This window comes from Myotis daubentonii, chromosome 10 (genome assembly GCF_963259705.1).
Source record: "Myotis daubentonii chromosome 10, mMyoDau2.1, whole genome shotgun sequence".
NCBI lineage: Eukaryota > Metazoa > Chordata > Mammalia > Chiroptera > Vespertilionidae > Myotis > Myotis daubentonii.
This window is the reverse complement of record NC_081849.1, coordinates 54,632,309-54,653,890: the sequence shown is the minus strand read 5'-3', so window position 1 is coordinate 54,653,890 and position 21,582 is coordinate 54,632,309. Positions and strand designations below refer to the sequence as shown.

Genomic DNA, 21,582 nt, shown 5'->3' with positions numbered 1-21,582 from the left:
GGATCTCTTCCCAGAAGGAGCGCAGTGCCTTCTCCACAACTCCAAAGCCTTTCCCGGGGGAGGAGGGAAATGGGAGTCTCAGAAACGTTGAAATCCGGAGGCAGGTTATAGAAATGCCTCCTCCGAGTCAGGCAACAGATGCAGGAGATTAACTAGATGGCGCATCGTCTTGAAAAAATTGGCTGCCCAGGTAACAATCATCTTAATAACCGACGCCCTCATTTCCTTGGTCACTCGCTCCATTTTTGATGGCTGAAGTTGCTCTCTGTCTTGACCTGTCCAGTTCGAATATGCCTTGAAAACCAGCACGCCAGGTGTGAGACGGATGAAAACCTGGAAGGCTGGGGGTCTTACCCCAGGGACAGCGCTCTGTAATCCCCGGGGGTTCAAGAGCTGCGGTTAAGCTCCCGGCCTCCTCTGGTCAAGACAGTTGCTGAAAATAAGAGGCATCGTGATCTTGGGGTGCTCTCAGGCGAGCTGTGTGTGGCTGTGACATTGTGCTTGGCCTGCCTTGCCAGTTACCTGTTATCTGGCTTCAAAAATGTTCTCATTTTCCCCTACAGTTTTTGCGTCTCCAGCACAGGCGAAGCACTGTAAAATATAGATGGAAGTTTACTATGTATCTTGCAATCATTTAACTGAAGCTGAAATGGCAAAGGAGTTTACTGTTATTTCAAAAGCAAATCGCTCACCATGTAAAGAGTAAGAAAGATGATTTTTATGCATGTACATTTCCTGTTATTATTTCCCAAATTGCAGGTCTCTGAAAGTCACTAACAATGTATGATTTCCTTAGTAGTTTAATAGATATTATGTGACCACAGTAAAAAAAAAAAATCAAAAGTACAAGATGTACAATAATGTTTATCTCTATTTCACCTGCCACTTTTAAAAAAATCTGGAATTTTCCTGTTTTGTGTGTGTTATCTGTTATAGGTTGTGATCCCGGTTGATAAATATCACTAGCTACATTCTCTTTTTCCCTCCTCATCCAGACAATGAAGGGCAGGTGAGTCCGGCTCCTTTTACAGATGAGGAAACTGAGGCTTTGGAACTTGTCAGAGGTCATTCGGCTGGTGAGTGGCCAAAGAGGAATTCAAGCTCTCTGTGTCTAATGCAAAAGCGCGTGCTGTTTGCAAAAACTTACTCTTTCAGTCCACATTACTTGGACAAGGTTTGTTCACATAAGTATACATGATATTTTTATTTTCTTCCAGCTTGTTCCTAGAGAGGCTTCTGATCTAGTGTGTCTAATGCAACACCAAGAAGTTTAAACTTTGTTCTGAGTCATTCATTGTATGACTTGATTTCCTTATCTGTAAAGTGGAAATCATTTTTTTTGTTGTTGTTGTTTTCTCTAGGGAAAAAAAAAATTATGAGAACTGGAGCTCTGGATTTAAGATAGACTTATTGAACTAATTAACTTAGTTCAATTTCAGTTTTTGTGATAATTCCGTTCCTTTTAGTGAAGAAATAAAAAGAAAACTTTGGTATAGGTAAGTGAAATTCCCTCTCACTTAGACAAGGTCTGAGGCAAAGGCCTAGAATGCACCAAAAAAGTTCAGTAATCAAGATCAATACTATTTTGAGGTAGTATTTTAAAAATTTTATTTTATTTATTTATTTTTTTTTTATTGCTTAAAGTATTACAAAGGGTATTACATATGTATCCATTTTATCCCCCCGCCCTAGACAGTCCCCTAGCCTCCCCTATCACCCAGTGTCTTATGTCCATTGGTTATGCTTATATGCATGCATACAAGTCCTTTAGTTGATCTCTTACCCCCCTACCTCCTGCCCCCCAACCCTCCCCGGCCTTCCCGCTGCAGCTCGACAATCTGTTTGAGGCAGCTCTGCCTCTGTATCTATTATTGTTCAAAAGTTTATAATGGTCTCTATTGTCCACGAATGAGTGAGATCATGTGGTATTTTTCCTTAATTGACTGGCTTATTTCACTTAGCATAATGCTCTCCAGTTCCATCCATGACGTTGCAAATGGTAAGAGTTCCTTCCTTTTTAGAGCAGCATAGTATTCCATCGTGTAGATGTACCACAGTTTTCTAATCCATTCATCTACTGATGGGCACTTAGGCTGTTTCCAGATCTTAGCTATGGTGAATTGTGCTGCTATGAACATAGGGGTGCATATATCCTTTCTGATTGGTGTTTCTGGTTTCTTGGGATATATTCCTAGAAGTGGGATCACAGGGTCAAATGGGAGTTCCATTTTCAGTTTTTTAAGGAAACTCCATACTGTCTTCCATAGTGGCTGGACCAGTCTGCATTCCCACCAGCAGTGCACAAGTGTTCCTTTTTCTCCACATCCTCTCCAGCACTTGTCGTTTGTTGATTTGTTGATGATAGCCAGTCTGACAGGTGTGAGATGGTACCTCATTGCTGTTTTGATTTGCATCTCTCGGATGATTAGTGACTTTGAGCATGTTTTCATATGTCTCTTGGCTTTCTGAATGTCCTCTTTTGAAAGGTGTCTATTTAGGTCCTTTGCCCATTTTTTGATTGGATTGTTTATCTTTCTTTTGTTAAGTTGTATGAGTTCCCTATAAATTTTGGAGATTAGGCCCTTATCAGATATGTCATTGGCAAATATGTTTTCCCACACAGTGGGTTTTCTCGTTGTTTTGTTGATGGTTTCTTTTGCTGTGCAGAAGCTTTTTATTTTGATGTAGTCCCATTTGTTCATTTTTTCTTTAGTTTCAAGTGCCCTAGGAGCTGTATCAGTGAAGAAATTGCTTCGGCATATGTCTGAGATTTTCTTGCCTTTGGATTCTTCTAGAATTTTTATGGTATCCTGTCGTACAGTATTTTAAAAATTTTAAATTAATGTGAAAAATCATGATAAAAATACCAAATTTTCAAATAAAGGCAGTATTGTTAATAGTGCTTCATGGGACCATGTTGAAAGCTGAGGCCTTAAAGGAAATACTGATCTCTCTTTACTTAAACTTTTGATATTTGGATTATCATTTTGGCATTAATTTTGATAATTAAAACATTGCATTAAAATATTATTGATCTTAATTACTGATTTTTTTATTTTATTTTATTTTTTGCCATCTCCCTTAAATATTGTGCCTGAGGCAAGTGCTCACTCCCATCACGCTAGCTCTTACCTAACTAGGCAATCTCTGGATTCAAACTTTCAACAGCTACCTAATTGGTCCTGTCAAGGTCAAGTTCAGCATGCTCAGTTTCATCATTCCATCCAAACATGCTTCTCCTATTCTTCCTAATTTCATTAACAACATGATTTCATTTTGACTCAGCAGCCTCATTTTATCTCCATGTTCATTCAACTAGGGCAGTGGTCAGCAAACTGCGGCCCCTCGAGTGTGGCTCTTCCACAAAATACCACGTGCGGGCGCGCACATACAGTACTATTGAAACTTCGTGGCCACACTCAAGGGGCCAAAGAGCCGCATGTGGCTCCTGAGCTGCAGTTTGCCGACCACTGAACTAGGGTGTCCAGAATTTTTCCCAGCTGCCCACTCTCTTGTTATGTCTCTGATTTCCATCTTCTGATTCCCATCTTCACTGCCAGTGTGCCCACCTCCCCCTTCTTTCAATCCCTTCCCCCAGTGATCTGCAGAGGATGGACCAGTGTGGTTCCCTGGGGACTGTGAAGTTGTAGCCTCCAGGTGTGAAGCTACCCAGGTGACTATGCTTATAACTAGCCTCCCCTTTGCTCTCTTCCTATTACTAATATTAATAACCCAGCTAGTTATGACAATAACAGTAATACCTGCTGAAAAGATGCCATTGAATAGTTGATTTTGGATTAAATTACTTTAAAAAATCAAGTTATCAATCTTCTCTCAGTCTAGTTAGAAACAGCCAAGATGGGTAAGTCTTTTGTTAAAAATAAATAATAAAAGTCAGGAGGTTTGAGGTGTCAGCTTGTGGTTGAATTCATGGTAGGTGATCTTCTAGAATGTTAATGACTAAGGAGAAATGTTGCATAGTTTAATCCTGGAAATAAATAACTAAGTTAAATAGTATAATTGATTCATTGTGCATGCAATTCATTGGGATGAGCTGTTAAACATACACACACACACACACACACACACACACAAACTAGTTGGCTTCAAATAATCTTCGTTCCCCAAGTTGTAGACTCTTAGAGTTGAAAAACTCTTATTTTCTTTCCATCACTGCATTGTGACCACAGAGCTGTCGAAATTAAATATATGCCAAAGACAGGAAGTGGACTTTTGTCCAAGAAGAAAAAAAAATTCTTCCAGAGTGCTATTTATTTGCTTTCCTTTGACTACAAATAACAAAATAATACAATTGATAATATATTTCTTTTACTGGTAGTCCTTAAAGGGAACCAAAGTTTTGCCACCCCCAAATCTGTGCCTTTTGGGATATTGATTTTAAGCTGGCTATTGAGAAACGTAAGTCTCAGAAAGAATGTTTGACCCCCCCCCCTTTTCTGCCCAAGAGACTTGTTAGAAAAACCGTGAAAGAAATCTTAGCATATTCACCTTAGTCTAATTTGAATTGAGTATGGTGGGTGGGAGGACATCTAGCAGGGGCATGTTTACTAAGTTACCCACCCCCTCACTCACCCCACACACACATCTCATTGTTTTGGGGTTGCCTAGCAAAAATTTACTTGCAGGCTCTCCCTCAATTACCTGCAAATTGTGCATTTTCACTTCTAAAATCTAAAACTACATCCCTCCTTTCTCTCCTTTGTCCAAAATGTCATCTACACTAATAAAAGAGAAAAATGGTAATTGGCGTACGACGATACCCTTTTCATTGGCTAATCAGGGCTATATGCAAATTAACTGCCAACAAGATGGCGGTTAATTTGCATATGTAGGCACAATGCAGGGAGGCCAAAGGGAAAGCAGGAAGAAGCCCCCTGCCACTGACAGTGATCGGAAACCCAGGGGGGAGCTAAGAGCTGGGGGGCAGGGCAAAGGCGGCCCTTTGCCCTGCCCCCCAGCCATGATCGGAGAATCAGGCGCCTTTTCCACCCTGGCCAGTGATAGCAGGAAGTAGGGGTGGAGCCGATAGCAGGAAGTAGGGGTGGAGCCAGCGATGGCAGCTGGGCACCATCGAAGCTGGCAGTCCCAGGAGCTAGGGGTCCCTTGCCTGGGCCTAAAGCGGAGCCCACGATCGCGGGGCCGCTGCAGCTGTGGGTCCCCGCTGCCCGGGCCGAACGCCTCAGCCAGAGGCATCCTGCAGGGGCAGGGGCGGAGCCCGCGTGATCGCGGCGCCCCCCGCTGCCACTGCAGGTCCCCGCTGCCCTGGCCAGACGCCTAGGCCAGAGGCATCAGGCCTGGGCTGGGGGCAGAACCAGTGATGGGGGGAAATGAGGGTCCCCTGCCCAGGCCTGACGCCTCTGTTTATTAATTAACCTATTAACCAGAGGCGTCAGGCCTGGGCAAAGGGCCGATCCTGCGATTGGAGGGTGATGGGGGTCAACGCCTGAGGGTTCCCAGTATGTGAGAGGGGCCAGGCTGGGCTGAGGGACACTCCCCCCCGCCCCACACCCAGTGCACAAATTTCGTGCACCGGGCTCCTAGTATATATATATATATATATATATATATATATATATACCCAATTTTGCCTCACTGTCTTTGGAATTTTCATGCTTATATGAATACTCTGTGCATACATGCTACAAATTTGATTTTCTCCTGTTAGTCTGTCTCTATTAGTTTGATTATTAGTCCAGCTAAAGAACTTAGAAAGTAGAAGGAAAAGTATTATTTTTTTAGCTCCCACATTCTGCTGTTAGTAACTTATGTTTGATTTACCGAATTATTTGAAGGTATAAGCATAGAAACTGGAGTTAGAAAACTTGAGTGCTTTGAGGATTAAAAGAGATCATGTATGGCAAAGCCCTGAGAACACAGTCAATACACATAGGTTAATTAATAATCAGCAGGGATCTTAGCCCCAGTACTTATCAAAGATATGTTATGATTAAAGTGAAAATATACTCTAAGGAAGGGTATTTCATCCCTCCTCTCCATACTAGACAAACTAAAACTTATTTTTTAATTCACCTTTTTTCTAAAAATAAAAAGTATCAATCAGGATCTAGCACTTTCCCTTTCACTAGTGAGTTACTTAAAAATTACACATGCTATAACTATACAGGCAGTCATGCCTCAGTAAGTACTAAGGTGAAAGTTTTATTAGCCTTCAATGTCTGTCATTTTGATTAATAATCTGTATTTTGTAAGCCTGCTTACTATAGTAGGTTAATTCAGCACTTTCTTCTTATGTTTTTATTATATGTAAAACTATTTGTTATTATTATTGTTATTATTATTATATAGAAAATAGCTAACCCCTATAAGATTATTGAGAGAGGACATCATTATCAATTTGGGAGATTACATATTAGAGAATGCTTATGACTAAAAGAAAGGTTGAGAATCCAAAGTCTCATGAAGATTTATGATTTTAAAATGATAATTTTTGCTTTAAGCTTATATTTATGTGAATAGAGATCTGAAGATAATTGTGGTTTTAAAATATAAAATTGAGCTAAAGTTGCTTTAGATTATAACAGCTTTTGTTGCTCTGATTTTTATAAATGTGTCTATTTATTAATAATTACAATTAACATGTTATTCAGTTTTGTTTGTAGCCCTGAGTTTACCAGCTTGTGAGAAATAACTTCATATTTTCAAGGAATATTTCAACAATTACTTAGCATTCACATGATCAGATCATCATTTTGTTGTGCAGGTACTTACAAAAATAAAGGTCATTAGTTCACCTAAACCAAAAATAGCAAATTGTTTAGAAAAGTCAAGATTTCCTTCCCACTGACCAGAAATCACTTCCTTCAGCTAATTCTCTTCTTGATTCAACATCACTTAATATGAGTTTAAATTAAGCAACTTGACTGGTATTCCTTTCACTCTTAGCTTCCCCTAATCTTGATATTTTGAGACTTCCCTGAAATAATAGGTTTCTATGGACTATTCAAATTTATCGGAAGGATTGCTGAAAATATTTTATTTTATATATTTCAGAGAACTCTATATTCTGCATCTGACAAAACTAGGAAAAAGTTTTTATCTAATGGCACAATAAGTTTTAGCAATAACACATCAAATGGAAAACATTTAGAACAAGCATGTCAAACTTGTGGCCCACGAGCCATATACCTTGTTTATTTGGCCCGTGTTAGCCTTTGAGTTTGACATGCTTGATTTAGAAGGATTTTATCTGATTGGAAAAATATAGGAAAAAACAATAGGAACCCCAAAATCTCATTACTGTTCAACAGGGTACAGAAAGTCTTGGACAATACAATAAGATCAGAAAAACAATAAAAGATATTAACAATTACTAGGAAAAAATAAAAACTTATTAATTACAGATAATAATCTGAAAATAAAAAGGCTAAGAAATCTCCTAACAAACTAATAGAACTAATAAGAAAGTCAAACAAGATTATTAAATGATTAAAATGTGTTATAAAATGAGATGCAAATTCAAAAAATTTTAAATACTAAAAATTGTATGTGTATTTGATTTCTGAGTAAAAAAATGATTTCTTAAACAATACCCAAAATATCATGAAATATAAATACAAAGGAAAAAAATGTATCACTTTGACTACATTCAATTAAAGATGTGGCCTCAAAACAGGACAACAAAGATAAAATTAAATGATGGGTGGTAGACTGTGAAAATCTTTTCACTTTCTGTAAATGACTAAGGCTATCAGAGATATATAGAAACAAAAAGGATGCAGCCAAAATAAAGTCAAGGAACTTTATGGAAAAGTAATGTGAACTTATGGAGTAATCTGGCCACTAAATATATGAAGAGTACTCATTGATTTAGGCCTCACTATCAATTGGAGGAAGAACGTAAACAGTATTTGAATGCTTTCTATGGTTCAGCACTATAGCACTTTCTTTAAAAAATATTTTTGTTTATTTCAGAAAGAAGGGAGAGGGAGAGAGGGATAAGAGAAAATCATTGATTGGCTGCCTCCTGCACACCCCCTACTGAGGATCAAGCCAGCAACTGGGGCATGTGCCCTGACCGGGAATCAAACTGCGACCTCTTGGTTTATAGGTCGATGCTCAATCACTGAGCCACACCAGCTGGGCAGCAAGTACTTTTAAAATATAATTGTTCTGATCCTCTTCACAGGTCTATAAACTATGTATTATTATTGTCTCATTTTACAACTTAGTCAGCAAAAATTTATACAAGTATTAAGTGATAGAGCTGGAATCTGAATCCAGGTGGAATGGCTTTGAGGCCATGCACCTAACCACTATCCGCTAGGACTCCATTGGTTTTGTTACACTATTCTAACATCAAAGGCTGGTGAGGAGGTGAGGAAATGAGAAATCTCATGGAATAATGCAAGAGGGGCGGCTCTAACATGATGTGGCCATTTGGAGAGCAATCTGGCAACATTATGCAAAAACTGCAGCCACATACTTTGTGCCCTAAAGTTCCACTCTTGGGTGTCTACTCCAGAAATGCTCTTTACAGATGCACAAGGAGAAAGGCACCCTAGGAGTTGAAAAATAGGTAAATGTATGAGTAAAATGTGGTATATGGACAAGCATGACAGGTATACTGTGCGGTATCAGAGCCAATGAGCAGCCTGGAAAGGATAGCAGTGTGGGCATATCAAAATTATAAAGTTGAATAAAATAGTAAGAAACAGGACATGATGCCATTCAAACCATACCTATATTAATAAAAATAAATTTCATGAGTGCACATGAAAAGACCATGAGCCATGTAGAATGTGAATTAGAAGAACGTACATTAACTGCGTGTGAGTAGCTGCCAAGTAGGGGTGGGAAGGGAATTGATGATGGAGGAAAGAATGGGAGAAACAATGAAATAAAACAAAAGAGGGAAGGTGCACTGGTGGACAATAAACATTTGCCATGAACCAAGGAGAACGATCAATTAAATTCTTTACTATGAACCAAGGAATACAATCAATTCTGAGATCCAAAACCCCAAAGCAAAACAAAGTAAAAATAGCAATAAAATTTAAATTCTATCATCTACCTACCTACCTACCTATCATCTACCTATATTTGAATTTTTTTTTATGTTGGCATATAAATACATAAAATTTAGACCTATTCTAATAAACATTGTATAGGCATTTAAATAAACTGGGGGGGGGGGTGAGTTTAGAGAATAGCACAAAGAGAATTATTGGAGCATCACAGTGGTTCTAATTCCATTTTTTTTCAGTAGTATACTCTCTTAGCTAAAGAAAAACCTTTAATTCAGGAAGTGTTTCACATGAATTGTAAAACCTGGGTTACTGATTGACTATCTTATTAGCATCTGGTTTAAGAATGTGTGCAAAAATACTTGTTTCTATGACCTGAAATCTTGCAGCCTTGCTAACAAACTATTATTATAAAAACATTCAAATAATTATTGAGGATCATATGGGTTATACTGCATCTATGTTGTCCTTTTTTGGTGGGGGGGGGGGGAGTCTAGTTTTAATGCTTAGAATGACCCATTTAATATATTTACTTATTGATGAAAGAAACAGCAAGGAGGAAACAGCTTGGCCTGTACTTAATGTAAGAGAAGGCAGAAAAATGTTTATTCCCTTTAAACTATATTCTTCCCAATGGTCATAATTACGTACTATCCTCATGCATTTATGATCTTTATTATGTGATTGCAATATTTAATTACTTAAATAATGACAAAAATGCAATGTTTCTTTAAAATATAGAGGTAAAAAATATGAAAGCATCTTGTTCGAATTTAGATATATAGTTAAATATTTATGAATAAATTGGCACAATGTCTGTGATTTACCTTGAAACACTCCAGGGAAAAAAGTTGGGGAGGAAAGAATGAAATGAAATTGGTAATAATAGTTGATACTAAGTGATGGGCATATAGGGGTTCACTATTTTCTTAGGCCAACTTTTGTATAAGATTAAAATTCTCCATTATCAAACTTTTTTTTCTTAAAGAAATTATAAATGGGGGCTTGGTGTGATTTTAATAATTATTTCACTATAATTGCTTTCCGAAATATTCATGAATGAATAAAGCTTTCAGAGCTGTATGGCTGAATATAGTTAGAAGAGTTTAAGATACCAGTCCTAAAGGCCAACCCCGTTCAGGATGTACCCCATTTCCAAAACAACTGGCAGGTGGGGCTGCTTTTCTGTATGTGTGGCAATCATCGGAGAGTCCTCTTCCTCTCCAAGTTCATGTGGGGCAGCTCTTGTCTACAAACATTGCTTTTTCTCTTGAGCAAAATCAAACCATTGGTTATTGAATATTTATGATAATCAAGTAACTTTGTGGAAGAAAAGATTGTGGTTTTTGCAATTTCCAAAAGACAATTTAAAGAATAATTGCCCAAATGAACATTAGTGAGTGAAACTGGTTAATGTTATTGACACAGTTTAAACTAGTGGCTAGTTTGTTTCAGGGAGAATTTTCTATAAAATAGTTGAAAATCAGTACATTTATTTTGAAAGTTCATGATCGTTTTAAAATTTTAAATTGTGAGTACTGAAGTCTAAAGGAGAATATTCAGAGGCAGATGAGAATAACTCTAGAGGACTTTGCCAAGCAGGCTTTCCATTTAACAATGTAACAACCTGGCTTCTTTCTCTTCTCATATCAAGTAAATTAAGCTCATTTTTCTAGAAAAGGGTGACATCATTCAAAAGGTCATCAGGAGCTTAACTTTCTTTTGTCATCTGGATGACTGAGGAGATTTTAAATTTACATAATTTTCAATTTTTCTCTTAGGATTATGAGATTTAAAGTGCTCTGCCCATCTGCTAACAGAAGTTTAAAAGTAAATAAAAGAGCCCTACCTGTTTTTGCTTAGTGGATAGAGTGTTGGCCTGTGGACTGAAAGGTCCTGGGTTCATTCTGAATCAAGGGCACATGCCTGGGTTTCAGGCTCGATCCAGCAGGGGATGTTCAGCAGACAGCCAATCAATGATTCTCTCTCATCATTGATGTATCTCTCTCTTTCCCTCTCCCTTCCTCTCTGAAATCAATAAAAAATATTTTAAAGTAAATAAATAAAAGTTTATAAAAGGAAGATAGTTTGAAATTTAAATATTTCAACTTTGTGTTTCAACAAGTGAAAAAAAATGGAATGTTTCTCCACAGTCATTAAAAAAATATAGCAGTTATCTTTGCTTTTAAGTTTTTTCTATTATCCTAGAAAATATGGAGAAGGCATTCTTCAAGTTCAAGAGAATAGCAACCCTTATTTTGCACATCAAATTCTGTAGACAAATGAAAATGTCTTAATACTTCATAGTTTAGGAGATATAGTTGAGCAAAGTTGGTTTCCCAGTGATAAAATTCAAGATGAAAAGACACTTGAAAACTGTTTCCTATGTTTGCTTGTGTAGTTAGGGATCTGGACTTTCCATTTATGAAAAACAAAATTACCTGGGTTTGATTTCCAGATTCTCCATTCATAAGCAGTGTGGCCTTTGACAAACTAGTAACCTGCTCAGCCTCCCCATCTATAAACTGGTGGTGATGAGTATATACTGAACACATATATATGAAAACTTATGTACATTGTTATAAAGGTAAAATTAGATAGTGTATACAAGGCACATAATTTAAGTAACTAGAACATTTGTAGTTATATAAATTAAATTTAAAAGAAGAAAAACTCCAAACTCTTATTATGAGGCCGCATTTTATTTCCCTTGGCTATATTTCCTCAATGAGACTTCTGACTTTCAAAATCACAAAGCAATGAGTTTTGCCTAGGTCCACTTCTATTTCAGTCGACAATTTCCATTTCAAAAACCTTTAAAATTGTATTTTGTGATAGTGAGAATCAGAATTAATCTCTTCTGCTTTCTACCTATCAAATAAGAGCAGTTTATAAGCCAAACCTATATAGTAAGACTGAGATAGAACAAAAGTGTTGAATTTTATTCCACTACAAAAAAAAATTACTATGAGAAACTTCTCTCCCTTGCATAATTTTTGATGTAATGAAAGAAATCGTATGTTCCTACAGTTACTCATAAAAAAACATTTTGAGGGGTCCCGTTTCTTCCTACCTTTTGTGGAAAACAAACAAATTATTCTTCCAGTGAAAAGAATGATAAATCCTTAATTTTTATTTGTATAGCAAATGTTTAGCTATTTCATTGATAAGGGTTAGAAAAGTTAATTTTGAAGTTATCCCTACATGTAACATAATGGTTAATGGGCCAGGTTTTGCAGTTAAGAAGCCTGGATATTATTTCCAGGTCCTCTTTATAAGCTGTAGCTCTTATAAAGAGGACCATGTAAGCTATTGAAAAAATTTTGTCTTAAGATGTAAAGACACTGGAGGGTTTTGAGCAGAGGAATGGCATGATGGGAACTGCCTTTTATTTTAATTTTAATTTTTGTTAATATATATACATATATATATATAATTTCAGAGAGGAAGGGAGAGGAAGAAAGAGATAGAAACATCAATGATGAGAAAGAATCATTGACTGGCTGTCTCTTGTGTGTCCCACACTGGGGATCAAGCCTGCAACCCAGGCATGTGTCCTGACTAGGAATCTCCTAGTTCAGAGGTCAATGCTCAACTACTGAACCACGACTGCTGGGCAGGAACTGCATTTTACAAAAGCCAAAACACTCTGCTGTTTATTGAGCATAGACTGAAGTGCGGGATCCCAGAGCAGGCTATTGCAATAATTCAGGAAAGAGAGGAAGGGGACTCACATCAGTGTATTTACTAGAAGTGATTAAAAGTAGTTGGGTTATAGTATAATGTGAAGTAAAAGGACAAGAGTAAATTCACCTGTATAATGTATTTAATCCAGTATTTGCTACATTTATTTTTCTAAAGAATACATTTCCTGTTCATGGCTCAACTGTTAAAATTCCAAGGAATTTTTATTATGTAGAACATTCTTTGGGAAATGATATCACTCATTGCCTCATCTTTCCACTTAATGTTGCTTTTGCAAACAGAGCTATTAAATCCTTATTTGACTTTATTCTATTTAGCTTTCATTGTTAAATTGGAAAAAAGATAGGATAATTTATGTGATAAAAATGTCAGTGGTATGAGTATCTACCCCATTTTTATTTTTAAATTAAAATAATTAGCAAATACTTATCAAAACAAAGAAATTTGAAGTCATTTGTTTATTTTCCCACAAGATTTTAAAACAAAATTTTAGAAAATGATTTCCTGGGAACCAATTCCAGCAAGTCATAATTTCAAGAGTTTCATCAAAAGGTTGATGAGACTTGGGGACTCAACAGGGTTGAGTCACACATGTAGTCACCTGTTGGGAATGGCTAATGGCATTTCCCCAAACCTGAATAGGAAACTGATTGTGGCTGCCAGACAGTTAAAGGGCATCTTAATCTACATGTTATTGCCTCCTACTGGCCAAACACCTAAACAGCCGTAGGCTAATTCCCCCAAACTGACAATGCTTCTGTACCCTTTGAAACTTTACCCTTTGAAGTGTATTATCTCCACCTTGCCTTAGGACAAATTGTGTTAATAAAAGCAAGGGTCCTAGACAAGGAGGTAGTCTTCAGTTTCTTTAGCTCAGCGGTTCTCAGCCTGTGGGTCGACCCCTTTGGGGGTCAAACGACCCTTTCACTGGTGTCGCCTAAGACCATCGGAAAACACATATAATTACATATTGTTTTTGTGATTAATCACTATGCTTTAATTATATTCCATTTGTAAGAATGAAAATACATCCTGCATATCAGATATTTACATTACAATTCATAACAGTAGCAAAATTACAGTTATGAAGTAGCAACAAAAATAATTTTATGGTTGGGGGTCACCACAACATGAGGAACTGTATTAAAGGGTCGCGGCATTAGGAAGGTTGAGAGCCACTGCTTTAGCTGAAGGTCCTCTGACCCCCAATGCCTTTCAAAATTATATCTTGTCTCCGGACTCTTTATTAGTCTCTGGATTCCTATGTCATCTACCCACAGCCTTCTCCAGATTTCTGAACCCTTCTTGATACTGGGACAAGAACCCTGGCAATGATTTTAATTAATATGTTAAAGTAAAGACTTTATCCCCCTCTGATATTATAAATTCTCCAAGCCTAATCTTCAAGGACATTTTGTTGTTGTTGTTAATCCTCTGCAAAGACACTTTTCCACTGATTTTTAGAAAGAGGGGAAGGGAGAGAGAGAGAGAGAGAAACATCCATGTGAGAGAGACATATGGATTGGTTGCCTCCTGCATGGGGCCCTTCGGGGCGCCGTGGATCAGCCTGCAACTGAGATAGAAGGTACGTGCCCTTGACCAGAATCAAACCCGGGACCCATACAGTCCTCAGGCCAGCACTCTATCCGCTGAGCCAAACTGGCTAGGACCAAGAACATTTTTTGTCTCAGAGATCTTCTCTCTTTTATTACATTTGAGTGTCTGAAATAAACTTCAAAACATATATTTGGGGGGGGGGGGGGAAGAAAAATAAAGATTCAGGCTATGATTCAATGTGCCATAAACCTACAAAATCAATGTTGATTGTCTTAGTCCATGTCACCATATAAATATGGACATAAAGTTCATATATAACTCGAATTTTTTTGAGAGATACTACCCTAAGATTTCTGAAAAGAAGTCTACTTCTGAGAACAATTTAAACCTTAAGAAATGGTGCTGTACCACAAAGTAAACTTTTCTCTTTTTTGTCTTTGGAAAATCCCCCAAGAAATGTGCCCTATTTGTATACTTCAACTCTGGTTGCTACATTGTTCTCTATATTTTTACCTTTTACCAGTTCTATCCCCCTAATAGTATGATATTCATCCTGAGTGAATATGTGACTATATATAAGGAATTCTTGTTATGGTGAAGGATGCGAACAAATAGAATTTGCAATGCCTGCCTTAGGGAAGCTTGGTAATGAGTAAGCATTATTCTTGCTTATCTGTTTCTTAGCTTAACCTGAGGTTAGAACATCACTTGGACTCTGGGCGTTAACAGAAAGGACAAGTTGTTGTCAGCATTTCCAGGTATGGCTGAGAGATCTAGCAAACTAAATCAAAACCATGATGACAGTATTCTTATCACTGTTACAACAAGGGAATTTCAATGTAGGCAACTTTAGTTTGAAAAGTTATTTGTTGTTTTAGAACTTTTGTGTGCTTCTGGAAGAGTGCATATTTCCCTAGAATCCAGGACAATGCCCAAGTCCACCTATGTTTTTATAAGGAAATGCACAGAAGATAAACATTCAAGAGAGATTTCAGGAAGCCCTCTGTTGTTCTGGTCCCTCAGCTTTCTAAAAGAACAAAAAAGAAGTGTGAGATCAGAATTTCCTGAATCAACTTCTATAAAGGGTGAGGCTTACCTGATGTGTCACTCCTGGAACCAGGAATTTGACTGCAAATGAGAGATATCATCTGTTCAGTGCTCTTATCTCTTTATAGTGATAACTGCATGAAAACAGAAAGGACTAGTGGAGCAGGACTACAACTGATATGAAATGAGAACTATATCACCTTAGCCAAGCACATTTTTTTTCTGTTAATTATCAGAAACTATGCGTGTGCCTGCCATGGTGATAGATGTGTATTGTGTTCTGGGCCATCATCTTGAATAAGTGCTCTGAACAGTAAATTCCTAATAAGAACTTTAGTTTCCTAGTTTATAAAATTGTAATAATAATCATCATTATGATAATAATAATAATGCCTAACTAAACATCGTGTGCTCAGGACAGAATGGAGTGAAGTTATGCCTTTGAAAGTGATTGCATATTGCTGAGTTTGATTGGTAAGAGACAACTGAAGGGTGCAAAAATCAAGAACTCCTGCCCTATCCTGTTTGGCTTAGTGGACAGAGCTTAGGCCTGCAGATTGAAGGGTCCCAGGTTCAATTCCAGTCAAGGGCACATGCCTGGGTTTGGAGCTCTATCTCCAGTGTGGGGCGTACAGGAGGCAGCCAATCAATGATTCTCCATCTCTCATCAATGATGTTTCTATCTCTCTCCCTCTCCCTTTCTCTCTGAAATCAATAAAAACACAATGGGCTGTTTTCTGTCCAGTTGCGCAGAAAGAGAAAAAAGAAAGATGATATTCCCTTTCCCATTGTAAATCCCTGAGCTTCAGGGCAGACCTTTGTTGAGGAGAGCAAAGAAGTTGTAAGATTCAAGTTTTAATTTAGAATAAGTGAGACTTCCTTTCTTTTCTTTCTCTCTCTCTCTCTCTCTCTCTCTCTCTCTCTCTCTCTCTCTCTCTCTCTCTCATCCATGTTGTTGTATATAGTAAACTTTTTGTGCTGTAGTTAGCAATAGTCTACGATTTTCTGGAACTGCCTTTAAGTCACTTGGTAATGGACAGCCATGTCATTTCCTTTGTGGTTGGACCTTGTATTAGGCTACAAGATAGTAGTAAGCTTAAGCACAATATTGCCTATAGAGGAGAAACCCCTGCTGGTACTGTAGTAATCAAGATGTTCTCATATGCACATTGGGCTCTTTGCAATTTGAAATAAACTTGGAAAGGCTAAGTCTGCACCCTAAGTCATTGGTGGGTTGACTTCATACCTACACTTATAAATATGAAGAGAATTTCTGCCCCTTTGAAGACAGTTTTCTGGCCATCCATCCCCTCTTTATGTATTTATCTGTACTCTGGTCCTCTTTGAGAGCTGTCTGCTGAAAATTCATCCTCTAGATTCCCCTCATTTACACAAATCCATAGATTAATCTTACTGAACTAATATCTCTCTCTCTCTCTCTCTCTCTCTCTCTCTCTCTCTCTCTCTCTCTCTCTCTCTCTCTCTCTCACCTTTCAGTCAACTCATAACTTGGAAATTTTATATATTTTATTTTGTACAAGAAAATGCATAGCTTTTGAAATTTTATTCATAAAATATAGCAATTGCTAAGTGTCATGTGCTATGTTCCAAGTGTTTTACAAATATAAACTTCTGACTTTTCATAACAACTCTGTGAAGTTGGTACTATAATTATTGTCATTTTACAGGTGAGAAAACTGAGCCACAGAAAATTAAGCAACTTTTCCACAGTCGTGCAGAGCCATATTGTTATTATTAATAACAATAATAAGTGAATCAAGATGATAGGCTGTGCCTAGGATAGTGCCCATTATTCCCATCTTACAGGCGAAGAACTGAGGGAGAGTGGGCAAGTAATCTGCCCAAGTTCACGTGGCAGGGCTGGGAGGCAAAGCCAGACTTTCTGCCTTCTAAGATCACTACACTGCCTCCTGTTGTCTGGATTTAGGTTTCTCCAGAAGCAGACACAAGGATTCTAGGGAAACCGGAGGTGATCCCCAAAACGGAGGTAAGAATGGGAGAAAGGAAGACACCAAAAGGAAAGAAGCCAAGGAAGTGGGTCGACTGGAGCTTACCCCTCTTGGGAGCCTGGAGGAACGCTGAAGAACAGTCATCAGGACTGTTGCTGGGTGATATTACCCATCGGTGCTTCTGACCTGGGGCACCCCAGCAGCCAGAGGGCCTTCGGCAAGGAGAGGAAGTTAGGCAGAAATGCTCTGGCAGGATAGACAGAGAGGATATAGGCGGCACCAACAGTGTCTGCCAAACCTGGAATTTTGACATGTCACTGGTAATTTTCCAGCATTCCACTGAAACCCAGGAAAAAATAATAATCACTTGTCAAGGGACTGGATTCTTTCTGGCTCCACTAAAAATGGTTTAAGCACCACGAAAATACTTTATTTATAGTTTCTATGATTGTAGAGCTTCTATAGGTTACCACCTTATTAAAGGTGATAAGTAAAAATCCACCTTTTTAGTATTATGCTGTTATAAGTATTACTATTAAAATATATTGCTGTAAGTTTATTTTCTACCTTATTAATAACTTGATGATAACGACTTATCTGTACTTAGTGTAATGCTTAAATTTTAATCCAAAATGTCTCTTTCATAATTTGTCACAAAGTTTGGTAAATTACATTGGTACTGCATATATAAGGAAAAGATTACACTATTACTAATAAATACTGTCTTACTGTATTTGGAATTTGATTTTTCCAAATAACAAATATTTCATTGGCAAAATGCAACTTTGAGAATTTTATTATAGTATTTAAAACTTGTATATAAAAATGTGAAAGAAAGTAATCTAAGATTCAAGATACTTTACAAACTATTCATTTCATGATGAAGACCAGTACTTCATTTATTCTTGTGAAAGTAAATCAGAAATGGTATTTTAAACTGGATAAAAATAAGGGAATCTATTAAAAATTTGGCAACTTAATCTTAAATGCACATAGAGTTGCATATTCTATTTCTGGAGCTGAACTTATTTCAGGAACATGAAAAAAATTAAACAAAACTAAAATATTTGCTGAGCCTGGAATAGCATGAACTGTGATTGCTTTTAATAAGTTATAAAAGAAAGTAGTTTTTCTTAGATGGTTTAAATGCACTAGCTTAAACTGAAAGAGGATTTGTACACTTTCAGGAGCTAATTGAAGAAAACAGCACAAATGTCTTGGCTTGCAAGAGTTCCTTGGCCTTTTCAAGCAGCAGCTAAACAGGGTTCTCTTCTCAGTGAGTGACTCTAAATTCTGCCACACGCCAATGGCAAATATTAAGTCACAAAGAAGGAAACTCTCTACATAAGGGTTTCCACTTTGTAATTAAATAAAATGTGAGGTCAAGTAAGTTTCAAAAAATTCTTCAGCCCTAGCTGGTTTTTCCCAGTGGGTAGAGCCTCAGCCTGAGGACAGAAGGGTCCCAGGTTCAATTCCAGTCAAGGGCACATGCCCAGGTTGTGGGCTCAACCCTCAGTGTGGGGGTGGAGGGGGGGTGCGCTGCGGGAGGCAGCTGATCAATGATTCTCATCATTGATGTTTCTATCTCTCAGTCTCCCTTCCTCTCTGAAATCAATAAAAATATATTTTAAAAAAATTCTTCAGTTGAAGTTCCACTGACCCCTGGTGGTTGTATAATTTATATTATTTGCCTCCAAGAAAATTAATTCCACTCAAATCTGTAATTCTGTAACTGAAACGAGTGAAATATTTAACTAAACCGACGACATTTGGTGACACCTTCAAAAAGTAACACTTTCTTTTATTATGAATAAAAGTGATTAAATTCCCTGAATAAGAGGGTTATGGACTGAGGCTTTTTGGATTTTGCAATTTTTATCCTAAAAGCTCATAAGGGTTAACATTCATTGAACACCTTGATATTCCAGACCCTGTTCTAAGCACTTCGTATATAATTGTCTCTTTCGATACTTAAAATAACCATATAACATATGTAGTATTTCTATCCCATGTTGTAAATAAGGAAAGAGGCTTAATAACTTGTCTAAAATTATTAGAGAGTAAGAGAACAGAGGTAATCTGATTCCAGAGGCCACACTCATAACTGCTTTCCTATATTTTCCCACCGGAATAAATTTATTCTTTTTTTCTAGGTGTTTGTGTTATCAATACTATTGCTTTTCTCTTTTCTTACTGAGTTATATTTATGTGTTGAATTGCAAATCTAAGTATAGGATATTTTCATTCAGAATCATGTAATGAATCCCCATGTAACCATCATCTAGCATAAAAGTGATCAATTTCTAGCCCAAATTCTTCAAATGCACCTCCAACATATCTCCCTCCATTCCTCATATTTTGATATAGCACATAATTTTATTAGTAATTATTTTAGGTTTCCCCTAAAAAATTAAAATGCTTTTCTTTTTCAAGCATAAGCACAGCTCCACTATGACATCTAAAAAAAAAAAAGAAAATTAATTCATTGATATTGAGTATCTAAGCAAAATTCAAGTTTTCCAGTTATCTCCTAAAGTCATAAATAATTTTGGTTTTGCTTTTTTTTTTTTTACAATTTGTTTGTTTGTTTGATTTGGGCTACTTGTTCTCATTTGGTCCAAACTTTCCTATGACCTGAGTATTAACTTATTTTTTTCCCCCTCGTGGGATATAACAGTTCCTAAAGCAAGATCCCTAATGGCTGTAGTTGTTTTCTGTTCTTTTAAATATATTTTTATTGATTTCAGAGAGGAAGGGAGAGGGAGAGATAGAAACATGAATGATGAGAAAGAATCATTAATCAGCTGCCTCTTGCACACCCCCTACTGGGGATTGAGCCCACAACCTGAGCATGTGCCCTTGAACAGAACTGAACCCAGGACCTTTCAGTCCTCAGGCTGAGGCTCTATCCACTGAGCCAAACCAGCTAGGGCTGGCTGTCCTCTTTTGACTTTATTATTTCATTTAAAGTAAGGTTCTGCCACTGGGTGGCAGTGCAGTACTTGGGATTTTATCCCAGTTTATAAACTGAGACGCAAAGAAATTTGTCAGTACTGGTTTCCCTAGTGTTCAATTTTATCGTGTTTTTTTCCTCATGGAAATGACAGTAGAGTTTAGCTTACTCAATTTCTTACAACTTTGGAAATAAAATTAACCTATCTTTATGCTGATACTTCTCTCTCTTTCTCTTCCTCTCTCTTCTCTCCAAAGAGATGTACATGATTCTTTATAAAAAACCTCATGTTCAAGCGTCTATTTATGTTGAGTTCACTAATATTAGTTGTTTTGGATGCCAAAATACATATAACATAGCCCTGGATTTTCAGAAAATAATAAATAATTGGCTAGAAAATATATCGACCTATAAGAATGTGGTACTAAATGCCAAGATCAGTCCAAACAGTTACTTCCATGGGACATTCAAGATCCCTGAAGTTTGAGAACTTCGCTGCAGATTTCTCAGGGCAATTAAGCTCAATTCTGATCCTTGAGGATAGTGTTCTTAATAAAAAGGAGAGGGAGGTGGTGGTTTGAATGGGTGAACAGCATAAAAACGACCGAAATTCTCTTTAATGCTCTCATGAATGTCTTTCCAGAATTTTCTAATAGAAAAATATTATTTCATGGTTAAGTGATTCAAGTCACATATAGAACCATCCAACAATGTACTCTCTGGTAGATAATTTTGAGTGCGTAATAAAATTTTATTGCACATGGATATCTAGGGATGTGCAGAGATGTGCCACTCAGTATTCACAAATTTGGGAAAATAACATGCTATGGGAAATAAAAACCTCAACACTCTGACTTTTATATTTCCAGAATATTCATACTTTTGAAAAGCTACTTGAATAACATATTTTTATACAAACAAGTTAACTCAAAATTCATTGTAGTAATAATTTCATCATATAACCAGTAACTGCAGTTTGAAATACTCTATAAATCAATCATGAAGTAAAATTGGTTTGAAGTTATGCCAGAATAAGAATAAGGATGTTTCTTTACTTATTAGGCAGAAGGAATAATATTAGCAGATGCTATAATGTAGCTAAGCAGTTTAACTTCTATTTTATCTCTTTTATGAAAGGGAACAATTGCCAAAGTGAAAATAACAAACATGAATAGGAATGATTTGAAGCTTGAGATAAATGAAAAGAAACAACATAGTTGTTTACATGAATCCAAGCCCATAAAACCACATGAATTACATTTCAATGAGAGAAGAGGCAGTAGGAAATGAGGTGGTACCTTTTGAAAACTTGAGAGGACAAGGTTGTTTTACCTGGTAACAAGTT

General features: G+C 37.0%; 1 long non-coding RNA gene across 1 annotated transcript; it reads left to right on the top strand.

Moving 5' to 3' along the window:
* Positions 1-26: 26 nt before the first annotated feature.
* On the top strand, positions 27-18,772 carry LOC132242991 (uncharacterized). Its single transcript, XR_009454756.1, has 4 exons — positions 27-702; positions 996-1,076; positions 17,263-17,322; positions 18,472-18,772. It is a non-coding gene; the product is annotated as an uncharacterized LOC132242991 (long non-coding RNA).
* Positions 18,773-21,582: the final 2,810 nt, after the last annotated feature.